The 19,050-nt window shown below is 37.6% G+C and overlaps 1 protein-coding gene across 7 annotated transcripts in view; it reads left to right on the top strand.

Moving 5' to 3' along the window:
* Positions 1 to 19,050, top strand: part of INPP4B (inositol polyphosphate-4-phosphatase type II B) — a 249,236-nt gene that overhangs the window by 14,282 nt on the left and 215,904 nt on the right. For 6 of the 7 annotated variants that reach the window (XM_015861147.2, XM_015861150.2, XM_032444121.1 and 3 more), the window contains exon 2: positions 18,769 to 18,827. The exons of the other annotated variant lie outside the window; for it this stretch is intronic. The gene's annotated coding sequence lies outside the window, so the exon portion shown is untranslated. The remainder of the gene's footprint in view (positions 1 to 18,768; positions 18,828 to 19,050) is intronic. 7 annotated transcript variants of the gene reach the window in all.

Raw genomic sequence — 19,050 nt, 5'->3', positions numbered from 1 at the left:
CAGCCTCAGCTGTGGCCAGTTATAGCAAGGAGTTGTTGTAAAATATGATTGCTGTAAAATACATACTAGATGATATGCTATCCTTTTGGTATTTTGTGTTTTAAATGCTGTGGTTTGGGTTAAAGGCAGCAGTGAGTACTGCTGATATGTCTTTGAATGTATGCAGTGTCCTAGAACAGTTTTCCCCCATCTCTATTGTATGGAAGCTGATGACATAGCTGTCTTGTGTGACAGGTCAGTCTGACACTGCTGTAGTCAGAGCAGGTCTGTTGAGAAATGTGAGAAAAGTTTGTCCTCAGGCTCTTTTTCTGTTAACTGAATAGATCTGATCAACATATTCATAGAGCGGGATTTGAAGTACATTCCCATACTTGGGGAATGTGGAAGATGAGGCTGTTATTTCTTTCTCTGTGTCTGGGATTGCTCACACTTCAGTTGGTTTAGTACTGAATCCTCATGGTCTCTGTGTTGCTCAGATTGGTCAAGCCATAAGGTGCTTTGGTTAAATGGATTCTCTCATGTTTAGATTGGCTTGCAGCACCCCTTTTCCATTGTATAAAGGGGGATGTTGGACCATTTTCTCCCTAAGAGAAGGGTTTGGTTTACTACTAGCCACATAAGGACTAGTCCTCCAAAGAAGGAGGTTTCTGTCAATTTGCCCTCTATTATTGAGTTATAGGTACCCAGAAGCCCTTTCTATCTTGGTGCAGTGATGATTCTATGAAAACTCTTAGAATGCTTGCATTGTGTGCATGTGCAAGCACTGCTCAGAAAGTAATGCCTCCTGTTTTATTTCATTGGCTCATAGTGTCAGAGGCAGATGTTGTTGATATGGCAATAGAGGCTGAACCTTCCCACCAGTATCCCATTCCATGTTGTTGCTGTGTGCTTGGTGAAAGCAGAGGGGCACTCTGACAGAATGGCATCTGACATAGAGGTGTGTGTGAAACAAAGGTGTGTAATTGAATTATCTCCCATGTGGGAAAAATGGCACCCGCTGACATTTGTGGACACTTAATGAATGTTTCTGGTCACCAAATGGTGGATGTGAGCACAGTGTAGGTGGTGCATTTCACCCGTGGTGACAATGGATCACCTCTGCTGGTGTAGATTTTTACAACCATGACATTAAGGTTTTTGTTCATCACTGGCAAAGGTACATAGCTAATGGTGGTGGCGATGTTGAAAAACAATGTTTTGTATTTGAGAGGTTGTTCTGTCAAATAGCATTATTGTGCTCATTGTATCTTTTGTGGTTTCCATGGAAATAAACAGAATGCATTATTTTCAGAACAACCTATATATTTTTGATCTTCTTACTGCTGAGAATACATAATACTCGATTCCAGTACTCCCTAGGTTTGCTTCATCAATGGAAGAATACTTAACTCTCACTTTGAGTTTTAGCCATCTCTTGAAAAGGCAGTGAAATTGTGCCTCACCTCAGGATGAGGTATTCTGCTGATAATGTGAACTTAGGCAATTTTCTCAAAGTTAACTTTTTCCACGAGCAGAAGCTTTATTAAGATTTAACTGCTTCTCCACAGTGGTTTTTATGTTCTCTATCAACAATACTTAGGTATAGGGGGTTTCTGGAAGGAAATTTCAGTGAAATGCTCAGTTTTTGCTTTCTGCTCTATTATCCATTCAGCTCAGCTTGATTTGTGTTGGTAGCAGCAGAAGAATGCAAGAAGCAGAGAAATAAATTGCTGGTTTTGCACTTCTTCTGACCAGAAGTGTTTGTTAGTTAGTCCATTCTTTCTTCCCTCCAGTCAGGGTGTTCTGTATAGAAATGTATTTCTTCAAAATGAGAGTACATACGATTTATAGTGCTGTTTTCACCCTTGAAATGGAGAATTATTTTTCCTTCAGGAAGGTACTACCATTCAGACTCATTTCTAAAGTCTTTGCAACTCGAAGAAAATAAATACATCAAACTCTGAAATCCCTAATTTTGTGATTCTTCCGAGGCCAATTGTGTAGAACCAGAACTCTGTCCCTTTGGAAAGAATGTTCTCTTTCACAATTAATTGAGTTATCATTGATCTTTCTGTTATATCTAAAACATTTGGTTCACAGATACGTATTTATTGGCTTATTAAATTCTACTTCACTCTTCATATGCGGGTTCCATCCTTGCCCTGCTTTTCCTAGGTAACCAAAATATGTATGGTCCAGATCCATGGTTTAAGAGAAGCAAAAATAGATTGAAGGGATGCAGTTATTGGTGAGTGAAGTGATCAGAAAAACAAAGGTTTGCAAGATCACAATGCCAGCATCCATCTAGTGACTTCCAGGGCCTTGTTTTATCTACCAGGTGATGAGAAATAGAGACACCTTGTGAAGACCACTGCTGGGGAATGCATTATTTTATTGCCTTGAAAGCACAACAGGATTATAAGCGTCTATGGTTAGCCATGTCTAGTCTGTAATCAGGCTCAGTAGGAAAGATTAGGTGTTCTCATAGAGAAACATGGCTGTAGAAGATTGGCAGAAGGCAATAACAGAAATACTAAGGCAGCTGGATTTAGCTAATCAGTACTCCAAAGAGGTTGGAGAAACTGGTTTTGTTTCTGAATACTTCAGATTTAGCCTAAGGTAAAACTGCTGTCTACTAGACGTGAAGTGATTCCTTTCAGATTTAAGGAAATGGCTAATTGGCATACATTTATCTGCTTGATTATGTGCTTATTTGCTTACTGGTAGTGATATCAGCTCTGCTATTACAGAAGTTAATACTATGAGGAACGGTCTTTCAAGAATGGAGAACCATAACCTTCAGGGATTATGATTCAGCTGCATTTAAAAGAACAATGCAGGTATTAAAACCCAATTTTTATTACCGAGCATCCTGAGATCTCTGTCCTTTTGCTCAGTACAGAGAAATATGAAACAGTGGTAGAGAGCAAATCAGTTGCTCTGCTGTGGAATGTCTGACTGATGCAAGACTCAACGGTGGTATTTACTTCTCATAAAATATTGAGATATTAAGACTCTACCTTCACACAACAAGGTTCTGGTTTAGCCTGGTCCTTTAGGGCACATAAGTGGAGATCTTCTGCAAAGGAAATATAAAGTTGCCTATATCTTACTTACTGATTACTCAAAATTTAGGAAGCAGGGAATTGTACTTCAGATATTTACAGATAATCACTTAATTATCTGTTTCTTTTTTTTATATTATTTTTTAAGAGTTTTTAAATGTGCTTACTGGGCATTGAGCTGGATTTTCTTTTACTTATTTTATTCTGGGATTTTCTTGTCTTTTCCTTCTCTAGTAGCTGAACTTGATGCCTTACTATGTCCTCTCCTTTGTTGAGGACATACCATTCTCTCTGTAGGCTGTGGTAGAAAATGATGTAATATATATAATACATACATATATAATCAAACAAAAATTCCTGATAAAGCCATTAGGGAATAAGGTTTTGTGACTAATCCTTATTAGCTTCCATTTAAGAATGTCTTCATTCCAGATGTATTTGTTGGGCACAGGGGCCATTTGCACTTGAATAATGTTTTTGTCAGTGTTTTTGAAAATGTGTGGTGTTCATACAAAGTAAATTTGTAGGTTGGTGTCATTAGGTTTTTATGTCTGAAGAAATTCAGATGCTATCAGGCATATGTAAAATTACTTGCTTTCTAATCCTGGGCTAAATCCGGAGTGATTTTTTTTTTTTCCAGTCATTTATTTAATACCCAGAAGTCCTACCGGGTAATTGGTCTTTTAATCCCAGGTGGATTAATTTATATCATGTGTTTATGTATACTTCTAATCCTTTATATGATCAACCCTACTTTAGGTTTTTGGTAGGACGTTCTTCATTTAACCCTTTGAATTCATACATGCAACTTCTATGCTGACTATCCTGGATCTGTATCAGTGAATTAAATAGGAGTACATAACTGTATAGAGAGTACATAACTGTATAGAGAATTTGTAGCAGTTTGGACTGAATGCCTGGGTAGAGCTCCTTAAAGCAACTTCCATCACTGTTTCATTTTTGTGAAATACAGGATGCCAAACTTGTAGACAAAGTAGTTCCTAAGTGGAGGCTAAAATTAAAAAATAAATAAATTAATAGATTAATAAAAAGTCATCAATAATAGTGAAGATAGTCTTGACTGATAGTTTTTTGGCCTGTGTATTAAAAATATAGTTGGCATATGGCTAATTAAGTTGCTTAAAAATGACAAGGGGTACAGTTGTAATAAGAGGTTGCATGTATTCAAGCACATTTGTAAAGCTAGCCAAGCTGTCATTTCCTGTGAAATAATGCGGAAACTGAATGTAGATAAATAAAACAATGATTCTACTGTACGGTTAAGAAAAAAGTATAGTACAACTCATCTGACTGAATGCCTTTACTACAACACACAGACTTTGCCAAGGCAAAATATCCCTGTCTTAAGATTTGAACAGACTGTTAATTAAATGTGAGGGAGAGGTGAGGTTGAGCAGGCAAGAAAAGGGGTTAGGTTACTACTTGTGGTAGGGCCAGGCTTCATTGAAAGCGTGGACTGATGGCAGTGAAGAGTCATAGGAGAATGTAAGTTGTAACTTTTCAGCAGATGTGGTAGAAGGTATGTTCCTTCTTGTATTTGTAGCTAATACAGCATCTCTTTAGTGCCCAATGGAGAGCTGACAGTGTTTCACTGCAAGTTTTAAAAGGAGAATAGTGGCTATATTTCTTTGGTTTCTTCTTGTGGAGAGAAAAAGAAAAAACTTCTGTGATAGAGTCTGGATCCAGAGATCAGGTTTGCTATTTTGAATAGTCTAGCTGGAAGCTTTGTGATAAAACTGTTCGCATATATTTAACTTTCCAGTAAGAATATGAGGCCTGAACTGCCAAAATCATTGAGTAATTCAGTGTCAATTGACTCTCGTTTATGCACCACCATGTGCTCTTTGATACTGAATCAACATAGATAGTGTTTTGGTAACCACTCACATCTTTGTATATAACATCAATTGCTGGTAAAACCAAACTTGTACTGTTACAGTTCTGTGCAACTATTTCTTTACTTAGCCTCCCCTTTGTTTTTAATAAATCATGTAGTAGGATAAAGAAGAAAACTATCCCAGCTACTGTTTGGTCTCTTCTCCTCTGGTGAGAACTCAGGCAGGAGTTGAAAGGAAAAGGATAGATGCCTCTTTAAGTGTATCCTGTTAATACAAAGAAAAGGATTTCTGATGCTGTGGGAGAAAAGTGAGGTAGAATATTCATATTTATTCAAGTATGTGAACACTTATTACTTCTAAGGAAAATATGAAGCATAAATGTCTTGAGAAAATGCATTTCTCATTTCTTCTCTGAAGAAAAAAATTTCTCATAAATAACACTAAGGGTTGTTTTCTGTCAAAATGTTCTGCATTTTAAGCAAAGCTTCTTTCAGATGGTTTAATCTCTCAATTTTAAGCATCATATGAAATGCTTAGAAATCTACGTGAAGTATACTGAACAGTAGTGTCTACTTGCATTAACTTTTTCTGTTCCATGCCATACAAAACAGCAACGTTCTATATTTGTTGCTTGTTTTCTACATGTTTGGCCATTTCACATTCTTTCAGTAAGTAGGGCTTGGTTTTCTTTTAATGTGAACATCTCCTAGTGACAGAGATAGTGTTAACTATTGTTTCTAATTCTAAATTGCTTCTGACTGTTTTACATGTAGGGAATATGAAAATACAGAGTTGTGGCTGCTGCTTTTACACTTTGTCCTGATTTTCTTTATTGTTGCTTAAGAAAAGTGACAGGTTGCCATTTGAAATCCAGAGCTTTCTTACTACGGCAGTACCCTTACAGCGCTGTAAGTTGTGGTGTTTTGCTGTGATTACACAACTAAAATTTAATACTTCTCAGTGACTAAACTCAATTTCCAGTTTGGATGTTTTCAAGCTTCAGTTTCTAACAGGACACTAAGCCTGCACTTGATTTTTCCTGTGAGATTTTTCCTTGTTTCTTGGAAAATCAGTCACTGGGAATTCCACATAACACATGGCAGTGACGATAACAGCCTATGTTATTTCTCTGGAGAGAAGGCAAAAGTAGTGGTGATGAGCCTACTTTCCAAGCCTGCTGACCTATTATGTTGAATGCATTCTTTTGTCACGGGTAGACCAAAAGCATACAGGCTGGAGATCACATAGGACTTAAATGTGTTGGAATGAGGAGGTGACATTAATTTGGTAGGTTTGCAGATCTGCCGGACAAAAGACTTAGATGATAAACTCAGTTCATTGTAGTGCACATTCAGTGTGTTAGAGGAAGCTTGTGGATCTAAAAACAAGGCAGAAGAGAAGTCTGGCTAATGGAGAGTAATAAAGAGATGCATGTTAGTGACCCTGCAGACAGTGGAGACTTCTTTTGGAAGGGTCCAGTGGGCTGGAGAAGATGCTCAGCTGTATGAAGGCTCCCGTAGTAGTAAACAGAGAATCTTGAGTGCTAATCCTACAGAAATTATTTGGAGATATTGACCCTTTAAATCACACTTGCTGAAATAGAGGTCTTTTGAAAGTTGTGCTCAAATTGTAATTCCTAGAGAGACAGCTTGCTGGCATTGAGAGTTTGTGCCTTTGCTGAAGAACCTGACTGTGAAATGTGACAGATTTGCATAATGCCTATGTGCTGTTTTTTTTGTAAGTCTATATTATAAAGGGTAGACAATCCAGGAGAACACACAAATAAATTGGGGTAACAGTGTAGAACAGCTGACAGTTATTATAGTTAAGTGTAGTAAGTACTTCTGAAAACAATGCTTAGGTAATATAACTAGCGGTTACAGCTATGTCAGCTTTGAGCTCAGTTAAGAATTTGTCAGCTGAAGCACAAAGCAGAAGAACTTCTGTGCAAGTGCCAGGAGCTCAGGGCGTAAGTGAAGTAATTTGAATTGCAGAATATAGGCTGGATATTGTGGCCATAAGATCATAGCCTAACAGTCACGACAGAGTGTTCCTATTGAAGGATGTGACCTTTTCAGGAATGCTAGAAATAGAGGTTATTACGTAGTACTGTAATACATGATGCATAACTCTCATAATTAAGAGACTGTCAAAGTGAAACAGAAGCTACCAGGTGGATAGCAGCTTAGTGATTTTTGTAGTAGGCACAGAGCTGGATCTGGTGAGAAGAAACTATTGGTACAAAGATGAAAAAGACTTGATATGTTGTGAGATTACAAGGACTGGAAAGCATTTACTATAAAGAATCATGGAAAAACCGAATATTCCAAATTGGAAGGGACCCACAAGGATCATCAAGTCCAACCCCTGGCTCTATGTGGGACCAACTAACTTTCAAATATTTTCAATAAAATAAACCACTTGGCTTTCTTTGAGTCATCCAGAAAGGCAAAGGAGAAAACTTAAAGGTAAGGTAAGGGTCAGTGGTGGCATAATAATGTGGATAATTGGAAGATTAAGGTATTTCATTTGGAAATTACAGAAGGCTCATGCTGCAAAAGCAGATAGGTGCTAGAAGGGCATTCCATTGGAGATATCAAGATAAACCTATCTAGCTGCTTTTAGTTTTGAGCTCAATACTATACATTGTGAAAGGGAATGGATTCTGTTGTTGCTTTTGATAGTTGGTTTGATAAGCTGTAGATTTAATTCTGTTCTGTTTTTAATGTGGTTGGACCCTGTTTCTTCAGCCCTTGCTCTTCAAGTTCCATTGATTGGTAGGAACTATAAGGTACTGGTTGCTGTCAGTTTTTCTTTGAATTACATCCACAAGCTTTAGGAGGAGTAACTTCTTTTTACAGTTTCTTGTGAGGATTAAATCCAATCAAGTTGAAATGCCACTAAAACGCTTACAAAGAGTTGCTCTAAATCTTTTATTTCCTTGTCAAGAGAAATGTCTTATAGGACTTCAGGCCTTTAAAATGGATGCACCTATATCTGACATGTCTCTGACCCTTGATAATTCCTTTGTCCTTGAAGGCTGATAATAGGAAAAATCTTTTTATTCTTGAAAATTTTATGACAGCACAAAAAAGGTGACAATTTCCCCCAGCCTGCCCTGGCAGTTACTATAACTGTAGAAATCCATCTGGTCTTGGTTCCTGTGCTAATGGCAAGGTCGTTACCTTCCAAATTAGGGTCTTTATAGTGATTTTAAATTAATGCTTTGCTTTTTTTCCTACAGCAGGAGAGATCTGCTGATACATGTGCAGACCAGTCAAATATAGTGAAATGTTGGTGGGGAGGGAACAAATAAACAGTATATGGCTCAATAAAGAAATCTTGTGGGTCTGTGTTACTGCTTACAGGAAGGAAAAAAGAAAGGATAAAATTTCAACACCAAAGGGAGGTGTTGGCCAGAAGATAAAGCTTTGGTAACGTTTACCAAGAGGGTAAAAGGAACTTCACGCTTTCCAAAATGCAAGATTTTTTTCTTTCCCTCTCTCTTTTATGGTCTTTGTGCTAGGAAGGGAAGGTGAGAGTTAAGTTTGTGAGAAACAATGAGAACATCTTGCCACTGTTCATATCTTCCAGCTAACATTCTAATTGCCTGCCTGGCTTGAGGAAATAAAGGAAGAAGTCAGTTTTTGAGCCATTTATAGATTTGTTTTTTACCTTTCTTGTGAGGTGCTGATCCATCATAATGAATTGATAATGGGAGAGCAACAACCATCACTGGGTAAATTGAGTAGGATATTTTTGTGTTTATATTGTGCGTGTATGCTTGCAGTCTGCCAATTTTAAGATGTTCTTGGGCAAAGATGATGTCTGTTCACTAGCAGAGTTTAGATTTCTTAACCTTCTTTTTCTAAATTCCTGCACAAATCATGTTTCTGCTTTGAAGAAGGTAGACAAAATAACCTCAGTTCCTGAATAGTTAAGGATAATGTCCGGAGATTAATTAACAAGGAGGAAAAAACTCTGAAGTCCATTGATGTTCTACTTGAAATAGCAATTTTCTGGCTATTACGCGTTGGCTGCAGGAAGTACCCCAACCCTCCAGCAGTTGCAGCAGAGCTCTTGGCCTACAGAGGAAATTAGGTTCATTCAGATTGCTGGGAGGAGCAGTGGGTTCATCACAAAACTAACTCTTCTGGCCTAGATCCTGAGGTGTGTGTGTGCTGCCTCCTTGCTTACCTGTTATCCTTCTAGATCTTCCAGCAGCTCCCACATAGGGTTCCTTTTCTGCATTCCTCTCTGCATGTTCTCTGTTCTCCCACCAACTTTGGTGACTTCACTGCTCAGAAGATAATTCACAATGATATTATGCAAATTTAATTTGGTCTTTAGATAGTTGAACTATTTCATAGTCACTTGGACTTGTGGCTGTGCTGTTTATATTCTTTCCCAGAATTTGGCTGTATGTCAGCAGTAATCATAGGTAACTGCTTCAGTGCTGACTGGGACTGAGTATAGTCCTGCCATAATTTTTACTTGGTAGGTAAGGAGCTTGTTGTTTGAAGCCTCTTTCATTATATTCTGAGGTGCTACTGCTGCATCAGCCTGTGCTGTAAGTGGAAGTTGTAAGCTGGTAGAGAGTTCTGGGGTTCTGCTTTGCTTCTCTGGTAGGATGACAAGAAAGCAAAGAATGCTGGTGTGATAAGGAGTAGTCTGTTCATAATGGCAGAAACTTGCCTATAAAAAGTTTCCTACGCTACTGAGCTTCAAAGGCCTATGCTTTTAGGGATAAAGCTTTGCTTTTAATACTTCTTAGAGTTGTGTGGATTTTTGTGTGTGTGTGTGAGATTTGTTGGTCCCCTAAGTTCTGTTTCTCTGCTCCAGGCTGGTTTCCCCATTTTTTTCTTTTGTTCAGGAGGTCTTTGAGAAGCTGGGAATCCTTCAAAGTATGTGGGTGTGATTAAAATGCAGGAGAAAAACTTCTAGTCTGCTGTTGAGCAGCTTTCCCAGGCTGTGCAATGAGGTGCAGTTTCAGTAGGGATAGAAGAGAGGCTGCTACCAAACATTCATGTCCTGAGGCAAGATCAGTTCTGTGGCAAGAGGTTTGGACTGTACTATGCAGCTGTGATTTTTCATCACAGACATGCCCAGCCTGAGCAAAGGGGACTGACTGCCTCTAGTAAAAAATCACCATAGTTTCATTTTTTGGTACAAAATTCATTTAATTCAGTCATACCTGTTCTCTGACCTTTGCATTGTGCCACTGAAGTCACGGGTTCTTTACTCCAAATAATTCTGTGCCTAAGCAACATGATTCTGTTGTATGTGTTACTGGGAAAACTTTTTTTCTTTGTTACTGCTGTGAAGTTTTTCATCTTCGTGTGATGTTTTGTATCTGAAGAAAGGGCATTTTTAGCTGGGCTACTTCTCAGTTCTTAAGTTCTTAGACTAAAGCTGTTTAAAAATATTTGCTAGATAATTGTCTGTGACTCCTGGTAGCTGAAGAGAGTAGGATGGCATTTGTTATTTTGCAGAAATTTAATTAAATATATGACCGTATTACCCAGTTAACAGTTTACTTGATAAAGTGTAACTTATTTTCTAGGACTTCTTTATTTCCTTTATGTTTTTAGCTAGTTTTTGTTGTTGCTGTTTTTTTTAGCTAGTTGGCATGTTAGTGAAAATGGGTAGCGCACTGACTGACATTTTAGAACTGGAAATCTATGTTTACTTTAGGGTGAGATATGTTATTGTTTTAGTTGCCAGGTGGGCATAAGGCAGCAACTTCCTTGGCACTTCTTATATCTGTTCCATTTCTTCCCTGCTCCCCTGCTGAATGTTTGTTCTGTGCATCTACCTGAACGTTCCTTTTCCCAGATGACAGAATAGTTTCTCCTGAATTAAGACTTTGAGACAAAAGAAATGCTGACATTGAATCATTATTATTGACATGCAGTTAAAATGATGTATTGTTCTTCCTTAACATAATAACATTAAGTCACTGTTTCCTACATTTATTTGTTCATCAATTGTGTTCTCAACTAAGATAGTATCTTTCTTTTAATCAGAAGTGTAGGTAGCCAATTATTTGTGATCTGCCAGGAGCAATGTATTTAAATAGGGAATGTATTTCATACAGATTTTTCTTTCCATGTCTGAGTTTTAATTATTCAATGTGAGCATTGTCATAAAATATTAATCTGTTTATTTATCATACTTTCATTGAGTCTGGGGGAAACCCAGTAATCTCTCCCTTTTGAAAGGTGCAGAAAAGCTCATGATCTGTCCTGAACTGTGGGACTGTAAAATAGAAGCCTTTGCTCGGTCTGCATACACATCAGAGTTTCTGTAAGGAAAAACACACAAGTTTCTCTCTTGAAGACCATGTGGGGAAATGACAGCCAAAGCAGAATTGACAGTTCTAAGAAAGGTGGGTAAGGTTCTTTCTTGCTAATGCCAAAACAAAAATAGTGGTGGACTGTCTGAAACTTGCTGAAGGATTTCTGTGCCAAGTACTTTATTTCTATTTTCATGTATGATATTAAGTGTAGTATTTTAATTTATGTGGGTGACTTGACTCAGGCTACTCAAGGCTAAAACCTCAAGTCTTTTAAATACACTGTTAAAATTTTTTGTATCTTCGATAAACCCCCCTGATATCTCTAATCTGGTGGGGGGGTAGGGAGAGGGAGTAGAGGGCAACCTTTTCATCACTGATTTCTCAGCAATGTGTTTTTTTTCTCCTATCATTTTAGATACAGAATTCTGCTTCTGGGATGGGAAGCAAATGTTAAGAAAATCAGAGTTGTTTGGGACTGAAAGCATTTCAAGATCCTTAGGAAAAAAAAGAAAGACTTTATCTTACAGAGTGTAGGCTGCAGTTTCATTACAGTAGCTTGTTATAGCAAAAATGGGTAGACCACTGTTATGACATCAGTTTTAATATTTCAGGGCTGCCTTTACTTTCTACATTGATATAAATACTGGAAGAGACAGAAAAAAGGTCTTTCAGAGACAGAGGATATTGTTCTTGCTGCTGCAATACTGAATCTTGTACAGGGGAGCATGCTGCAATTTAATATATTGCACTCTTAGGAACTGGTTCTTGTATCTACCTCTCCAGTCCATGGAGAGTTGGTAGGTCAGTGGTTCTTGCACCCTTGATTCCTTCAGGCTAACTGGCTGACACTTGAACTCTACACAAGTTGCGGTGTTATACTCACTTGTAGTTTTGAGAGTTATTTCAAGGAAACTTGGGAACCAAATGTCTGTCTTGCAAGTGTTTCAGGATAGCGTGTGCATTGTGAAGATGGTTTATATCTTAATGACACTGGCGACCTCCTGCTGTTACTTCTTTGATCATCTTTTAGCTCAGTGGTTATTCTGAACTGATGAAATGCCTCTTAGTATGCTGTTCTGCAGATCTTGCTTCTGCTCTTTTCTGGCAACTCACAGAATGCTTGACTGGTTTGTTTTCCCAATAAATTCAGGTTTTGGTACTTGTCTGGGGAAAAAATAGTGAGAGAGGCTTTGGATTCTGTGTGGCTGTCTCTCTAAACTGAAGTATTAAATTATGCCTGTCTCTCAAACCATCAGCATTAAATAACTGAAGATGGTATCTTTTTCCAGCTGAGTTCTGAGGAAAGGGATTAGCCAGAAGAACATTTAAAGGCTGTGTATGAGTAAGCAGTCTTCCTGACTGACAGCTGTATTCTGAAACAGAGCCAGAAGGGAAGTTGATTGTAGATAATGAGTTTTTCTGCTCCTCCAAGGAAAACCAATGCTGCAGCTGAAGGCAGACATTTCTATCGTGGTTTTTACCTTTTATTTTATTGCTGTCACAACATTAGCCATGATTATCATTGGATGACCATCAAGTTAGTACATTAAACTCAAAGTTGAGTTCCATAGTCTCATGTCTTTTAGGTCTGAATAACTTGCAGACATTGTTGGATGGCTTTAACTTCTCTGTCAAACTTACGGAGAACAGACACCTTGGTTGTTCTTGCCTGGCAGAACTGCTGGCTCAGCTGCCTTGCATTTCAAGGCTAGTGTTGACTTACATGTATCAAAGCGTGCTATCTTGAGGGTTTTAACTGCTGTGTACTATTCTTACTGTCCTGTGTGATTTATGTGTTATGGCTTCTATTCAGGCCAAGTGATCCACAGATGTACTAAGAATTTTCTAGACAGTTACTATGTTACTGATAGATCAGTGCAAGAGGTGTACCATTTCCCTTAGGGGAAAGAATAAGAAAATCAATATCCATGTCTCCCTGTGGAGTTTATTTACTCTTTCTAATAGCATTGCCAGATAAACAGAATAATATTTTGGGTGTCTGGCTCTGTGTTCTCTTTTGCTGGGAAGCAAAAGCCTTTTTGAATAGCAGTTTATAACTCATTTCTTCCCCTTGTCTTCTGTGCTTTGCAGTTCTCTGTGGAGTACAGATGTCTGTACTTTATAGTAATTACTGCATTTAAGCATAATTAGAGTTTATCCAGTAACCTTCATTTCTTTCTTAGCATAATTTTATTCAGTTATTGATGGTTTCCAATGACTCCTTCCATCTGGGACTGGACTACTAGGATCTGGCTTCTTCCATGCTGTTCGAAGAGGTAGAAAAAATTTCAAGTAACTGTATAGCTGAAGGTACTGCATAGGGTGGATTTAAAAGGCCTATAAACTGACTTTTTTGTATTTTATTTTTAATTTAAATCAAATAAGGCTATTGCAAGCACTGTGTTCACTACTGTTGTAAAAGTACATTGTGTCCATAAAACAGGTGAGTAATTCAACTCAGCATACAGAGCCTAGTGGGAATATCCAGATTGTCAGTCCCAAAGTCCCTGTAGATTATATGCAAGGGGAATTATGGCAGGTTTTTGTCTGTCATGTTGGCTAGACCAGCATCCCTTTTTTTTCTTTTTTTTTTCTTTTTTTTTTCCTTTTCCTGTCCCCTTCATCTCTAACGGTTTGTGTCTTCAACACTGAGTATGTTTATAGTATTAGATAATAGTTCTGGTAAATATCCTTTTTGCAGCTTTGTTATGACTCATCTTTCCACATTTTTAGTTCATCAATTTAGAGTACACAAGGCTCCATGCAGGTGTGGCTGCTCATTTGGAGTCAGCATCTCATTTTGATTGCAGTAGTGTGCTTGTATGTTGTAAATTGCAGGTCAGGCTTTGTGATGACTGTAAGGTTATGAGGAGATAACTTCAAAAGTACTATGAAATGTAGTCAAAGGCATGAAAATAAATTTGAATAAGAATAGCTGTTGATGCTAAAGGGAAAACAAAAATGAAAAGAGGGGGAAGAATGATTGGAGAAGTGGAAGCTGCAGATTTGTAATGCTTAGGTATGTGATGGGATTGCTTGTAAGGTTCTTGTTTCTTGCTTGTGAAGGTATAGGTAAGGAAAAGCAAACTTGGAACAGTTTTCAACTTTATGGGAATTCTTCAGAGAATTGTGGAATAAGTTGCAAAAAACCTATTAGGAGATTTGTCTTCTGACCATCATGTTTATGATTTGTCCATTTTTCACATTGTACAGAGTAATACTTGAACACGGCCTGCTTTTGGTCTTATAGTGCTACTGAAATTGCCTGTGGTTTGTTGATTTCCCAATCAATTTCCCAATAGAAAGAGACTGTATAAGTCATTGACTGTGAGAGGTGAAAAAAAGAGTCTAAACAGGGAAAATTGGGAATAAAAGAGCCAACAGAAAGGTACACTACAAATTGTGTACCTCGTTCTTCATCTCAACAGCTGAGGAAAAACTTTATTAGGAGTTGTTGAAAACTGTAGTTCTTTTGCTGTGAAAGATACCACCATTGGAAGTACTCCCAACTTAGTGATGGAAAGTGGCCTCGTAAGTCCGCTCATGGGAAGGATTCTTTAAGTAATGTTACACCTACATTAAGAGCCACCTGAGAAATTTACATTGTTTGTTTGCATAAGGGTGAGTCCAAGAACTTCTTTTGAGAACAACCCTTAGAAAAATATTGGATATTAAGAATGTATGAGATTTTGGAGATTTAAAAAAGTACATTTAAAACTACTTATGCCCTTATTTTCTCTCTTTTGCAGCAACATGAAGTGTTGCAACTGCAATTTGGACAAATGTTTGTTCTCCATACAACTTCCAGTTGTATAATTGCAGTTACTGGACTGAACTTGTGAGTGATTTCAGATAAACAGACGGGGCTCCTAGGGAACTAAAGATCTTATATATGTATCAGTCTAATTTTTTTCATCAAGTTGCATTTCTGATGAATGTACATTCGAATAATTATTTTCTTGAATTGAAATTTCACAAACTAATTGAAAACTGTTAAAATATCATGAATGAAGAAGTACTGAGTTAGTAGTAAGTCATGGCATAACAAAATATCAGTACTTGAGTAAGTTATGGAATTCTTAACAGTTGATACTTTGTATTCTATTAGAGTTATTGTTCTGGTGGAGGAGATCGAAGAATAAGGCAAATTCTACCCTCTAAGGTGCCGCATGAATGTGTATTAGAGCTTTTTAGTTATTGATATGCCTATAGCCAAGCCATATTATCAGTATTATTAAACTGTAAATAGTGCATCAGACTACAACTTCTGCATGAAATTCTAGAGTCTCTGGAAAGCTCAACTTATTATTTTTAGGTGATTGTATAGTTAACAGGACTGCTTGGATTTTTTTCCTATCATTCATACTACTTCCATACTATGAAATAAAGTATTTGTAGTACATAGCTCAAAGGAAATAACAGTAAACAGCAACAAACTTTTTTTTAATTTGTTTTCATTATTGCAGTTGACCTTCATATCTGCTGCTTAAATTATGCCCTGCTTGAACAAACTAACTAGCATCAGTATTGTTCTCCATCATTTACTTATCTTCATCTTCTTCCCTGGCAACTGAATGAGATTAAATGCCAAAAATCTGTCTCTGCTGGTCAAGTGATCATCAGGTTGTTTTGGCAAGGAAAGAAAGCTGAAGATTTGCAGAGTGCTCAGGGATGAAAATTGTAATAAATAGAAATGATATGCAGTGAAAACAGTCCATGGTTGATGTGCATGTTTGCTGTAGATGTTAGTGTACAGTTTCACTAATCACCTACATCTCAGTGTCATTGGTTATCTTAAATGACTGATGCTTGAGTGATGCTAAATATTTTTCTAAATAAGGAAGTTTAAAACAAACTCTTCAGTTTGCTCAGTTTTTCAAGTATCCTTTGTTATATGCTTGAGAAACAGTACTCAAGGCTTAAGGTTTTTTTTTCCCCTTCCCCCTTTTTGACTAGTTGGCTGCAAGTCACCAGTTGTTAGTTTCCATGTTTAAAGTGTTGTTATCCTGTTTCTCAAGGCTCGTTCCCCCAGAATTGCAGTCTCTTGTCATCATTTTTTTATGGATCACTTTGCCACCACCTTTGCAGGTTTTCTCTGGCATTTATGATCTTATTTAAAATGTCTTTCACTTGCCAGTAAGCTTGAACAAATGTCTGTTCCCTAGGTAGCTGTTAGGAAATAGTCCCTATTTAGCTGTAGAATCACTTTTAATACATTCATTTCAGCAACAGCAAATGTTTTATTTTCACTTGTCCCAACTGGTCTTCATTGAGATGCATTTATTTTGATTTTATTAGGATAAAAAAAAGTCACAGACTTGATTATAAGAGGCTGTAAATGTGTTACACTTATAGAATGTTTTATGTTTTCTAAGTAAGTTGAGTAGCCACAGCTTCTGATGGAGGATGCACCAGTACTCTGAGTACTGGTGGGCATGTACTTCTGACTGTTTTGGGGTTTCTCAATCGAGTTCTGTCCATGTCATCATAGAAGCTGTAAGGTTTCCCCTGAATCTCCTTGTGCTGAACAATCTCAGTTCCCTCAGCTTCATTGCCTTTGTCTGAACATACTTCAGGCCCTCAGTGTCTTCCATGTCGGGGAAAGGGCCAGAACTGAGCACAGTACTCACCAGAGTTGAGTGAAGATGGATGATCTCTCTCTGCTCCTGCTGGCAGCTCTGCTTCTGATAGAAGCCAAGATGCCACTGACCTCCTTGGCTACCTGGGCACTCTGCTGACTCATGTTTAGCCAAGCTTTGACCAGCACCCTCAGCTCCACATCTTGTGCCCAGTCTTCTGCTCACTCTGCCCCAAGCCTGTAGCACTGCCTGGGGTTGTTGTGGTCAAAATGCAGTACCTGACTCTTTTATTTAAACCCTTTTATTGATCAGGCATCTATGTAGCCTGATATCCTATCTGTAGCATGGTCAGTAAAGGTTGGTTTTTAGGAAAATATTTCAAAAGCTAAGCATGCATGGAATGTTCCTTTTGCTTAATAAATCCTTCTGGCTCACAGCAATCAAACTATGACCTTTTGATAGAAAGGCTGCATTTTGTCCATTGTATATTCTATCCATTTTGAGGCTTGTCATCATCAAGAATGACTAATCTTCCGGTTTTCTACTTGTGCTGCTTGAGGGAGTAACTTCCACAAGTACATTAAAATACCTTTTACTAGGAATAGATTCCTTCTGTGGATGCAGGGCTCTGAGGGTGAAATGTAGGCTAAGCAGAGTTACAAATTTCTGTTCGTAAACATCATCTCAGTTTTGATAACTTTTCTTAGATGTTATTTGGTGAACGTGCATCAATTTACCCTACTCTTCTGTGTTGTTCTTATCCTTTAGTAGGTATGGAAGGATCCAGAAACAACCAAAACCAAATCAACAAAAGAAAAACAGAAACAAGCCAAACCAAAGGGAAAAAAAAAAATTAAGAATAATAAAGAATCATCAATCTCCTCCTGCAACAGCAACGCAAAACTGAACAAAAATAATCCCCACATCTCACATATAACTGTTATCAGTTATTGTGTGTCATGGTGACTGTAGCTAAAACTTCTACTTGTGGGAGAAAGCTTTTCTGGTGCTTTTTTGGGTGCTCTCTATTGGAAAATCTGTATTGAAATTATCAAGAATAAAACATAACTGTATTTATTTAACAAGATTTCCCTGTTTCTGTCAAATGTCTTTACTGGTGATCCAGCATTGAGGGATGTACAAAAAATCCCATAGAGGCAGCTGTGGGGTAACCATGACATTAGGGCTCTTACAGCTCCTTAGCAATTAAAGTTTGGCTGCTGTCTAGGTACATGGTGTTTCACACATCATCTCAAGGAAACCGAGAGAGGTTACACTGGTATGTGAAGTGTTTATGATAGATATGTCATGCTGTCTATACCCATAGGTACAGAAGTGCTTTCTTTGTGAGGAAAAATGATGTAATAAAAAAAAAAGGCTAGTTCAGTAAGAAATATTTTTTTCCATCCACACTAGATTTCTAAAACATTCTTTTTCTTAGAAGTTTGTTTGTGTGTATTTGTTTGCATATGAACACAAATACAATGCTGTTTTCATTTGTTAATTGCTTTTTTTTTGGAGTGTAGTGAAATAACAGTAAAGTGACTGTGAATAGGTGGGTCTCATTTCCTCCCTGTTTTCTGAAAACTGCAAATCCAGATGAGCATGTCATGATATATACTGAAATATACTGAATGTTTTTGTCTTTTAAATGATTGCATCTTTTGAAATGGTAACTATGAAAACTGTTGCCCGCTAAAGTGTCTGTTTCTGTTCCCGTATGAGGAAGAAGCAGAGAAACAGAAAACACAGTGGAGTGTCTGCTGCAGTCACCAATTCTCTCAGCTGCAGAGTAGAGGAAACCTTCTGGGAAGTTATCTGACATTTAACAGCATGTTGTACATAGGCAGATGCTGAGTGAAACTGGCTTTTTTTTTGCTTGTTAATGATTTTCTTTTCTGACCTTTATTACTAATGCATCTTCTTTAAGAAGCTTTTAATGTGTGAAGACAAAAGGTTGTTTTTATTGATCTCTTCTTTGCATACAGAAACGAGAGAGGAATGGTGCTGACTGAAAGGAAATCTGCTCTTTCTAATGAAAAATAAGGTAATTCATTTTCGTATTGCTTTTATTCACGTGTAAGTTTAATCTGTATGAACTGGAGCAATCCTTTTCTATGATAGCTACTGGCATTGTTCTTTTAGGGGAAAAAGATATTTTTAGAATGGTAGAGATGAAAAATTGACTGTTTGCCTTCTCTAATGCTAATATTCTTCATGATACCAACATTCCATTGCTGAATTATGAATAGTCTGTGGTCAGATTTTGC

Source organism: Coturnix japonica, chromosome 4 (assembly GCF_001577835.2).
Source record: "Coturnix japonica isolate 7356 chromosome 4, Coturnix japonica 2.1, whole genome shotgun sequence".
Taxonomy (NCBI): domain Eukaryota; kingdom Metazoa; phylum Chordata; class Aves; order Galliformes; family Phasianidae; genus Coturnix; species Coturnix japonica.
This window is presented reverse-complemented; position numbering and strand designations above follow the sequence as displayed.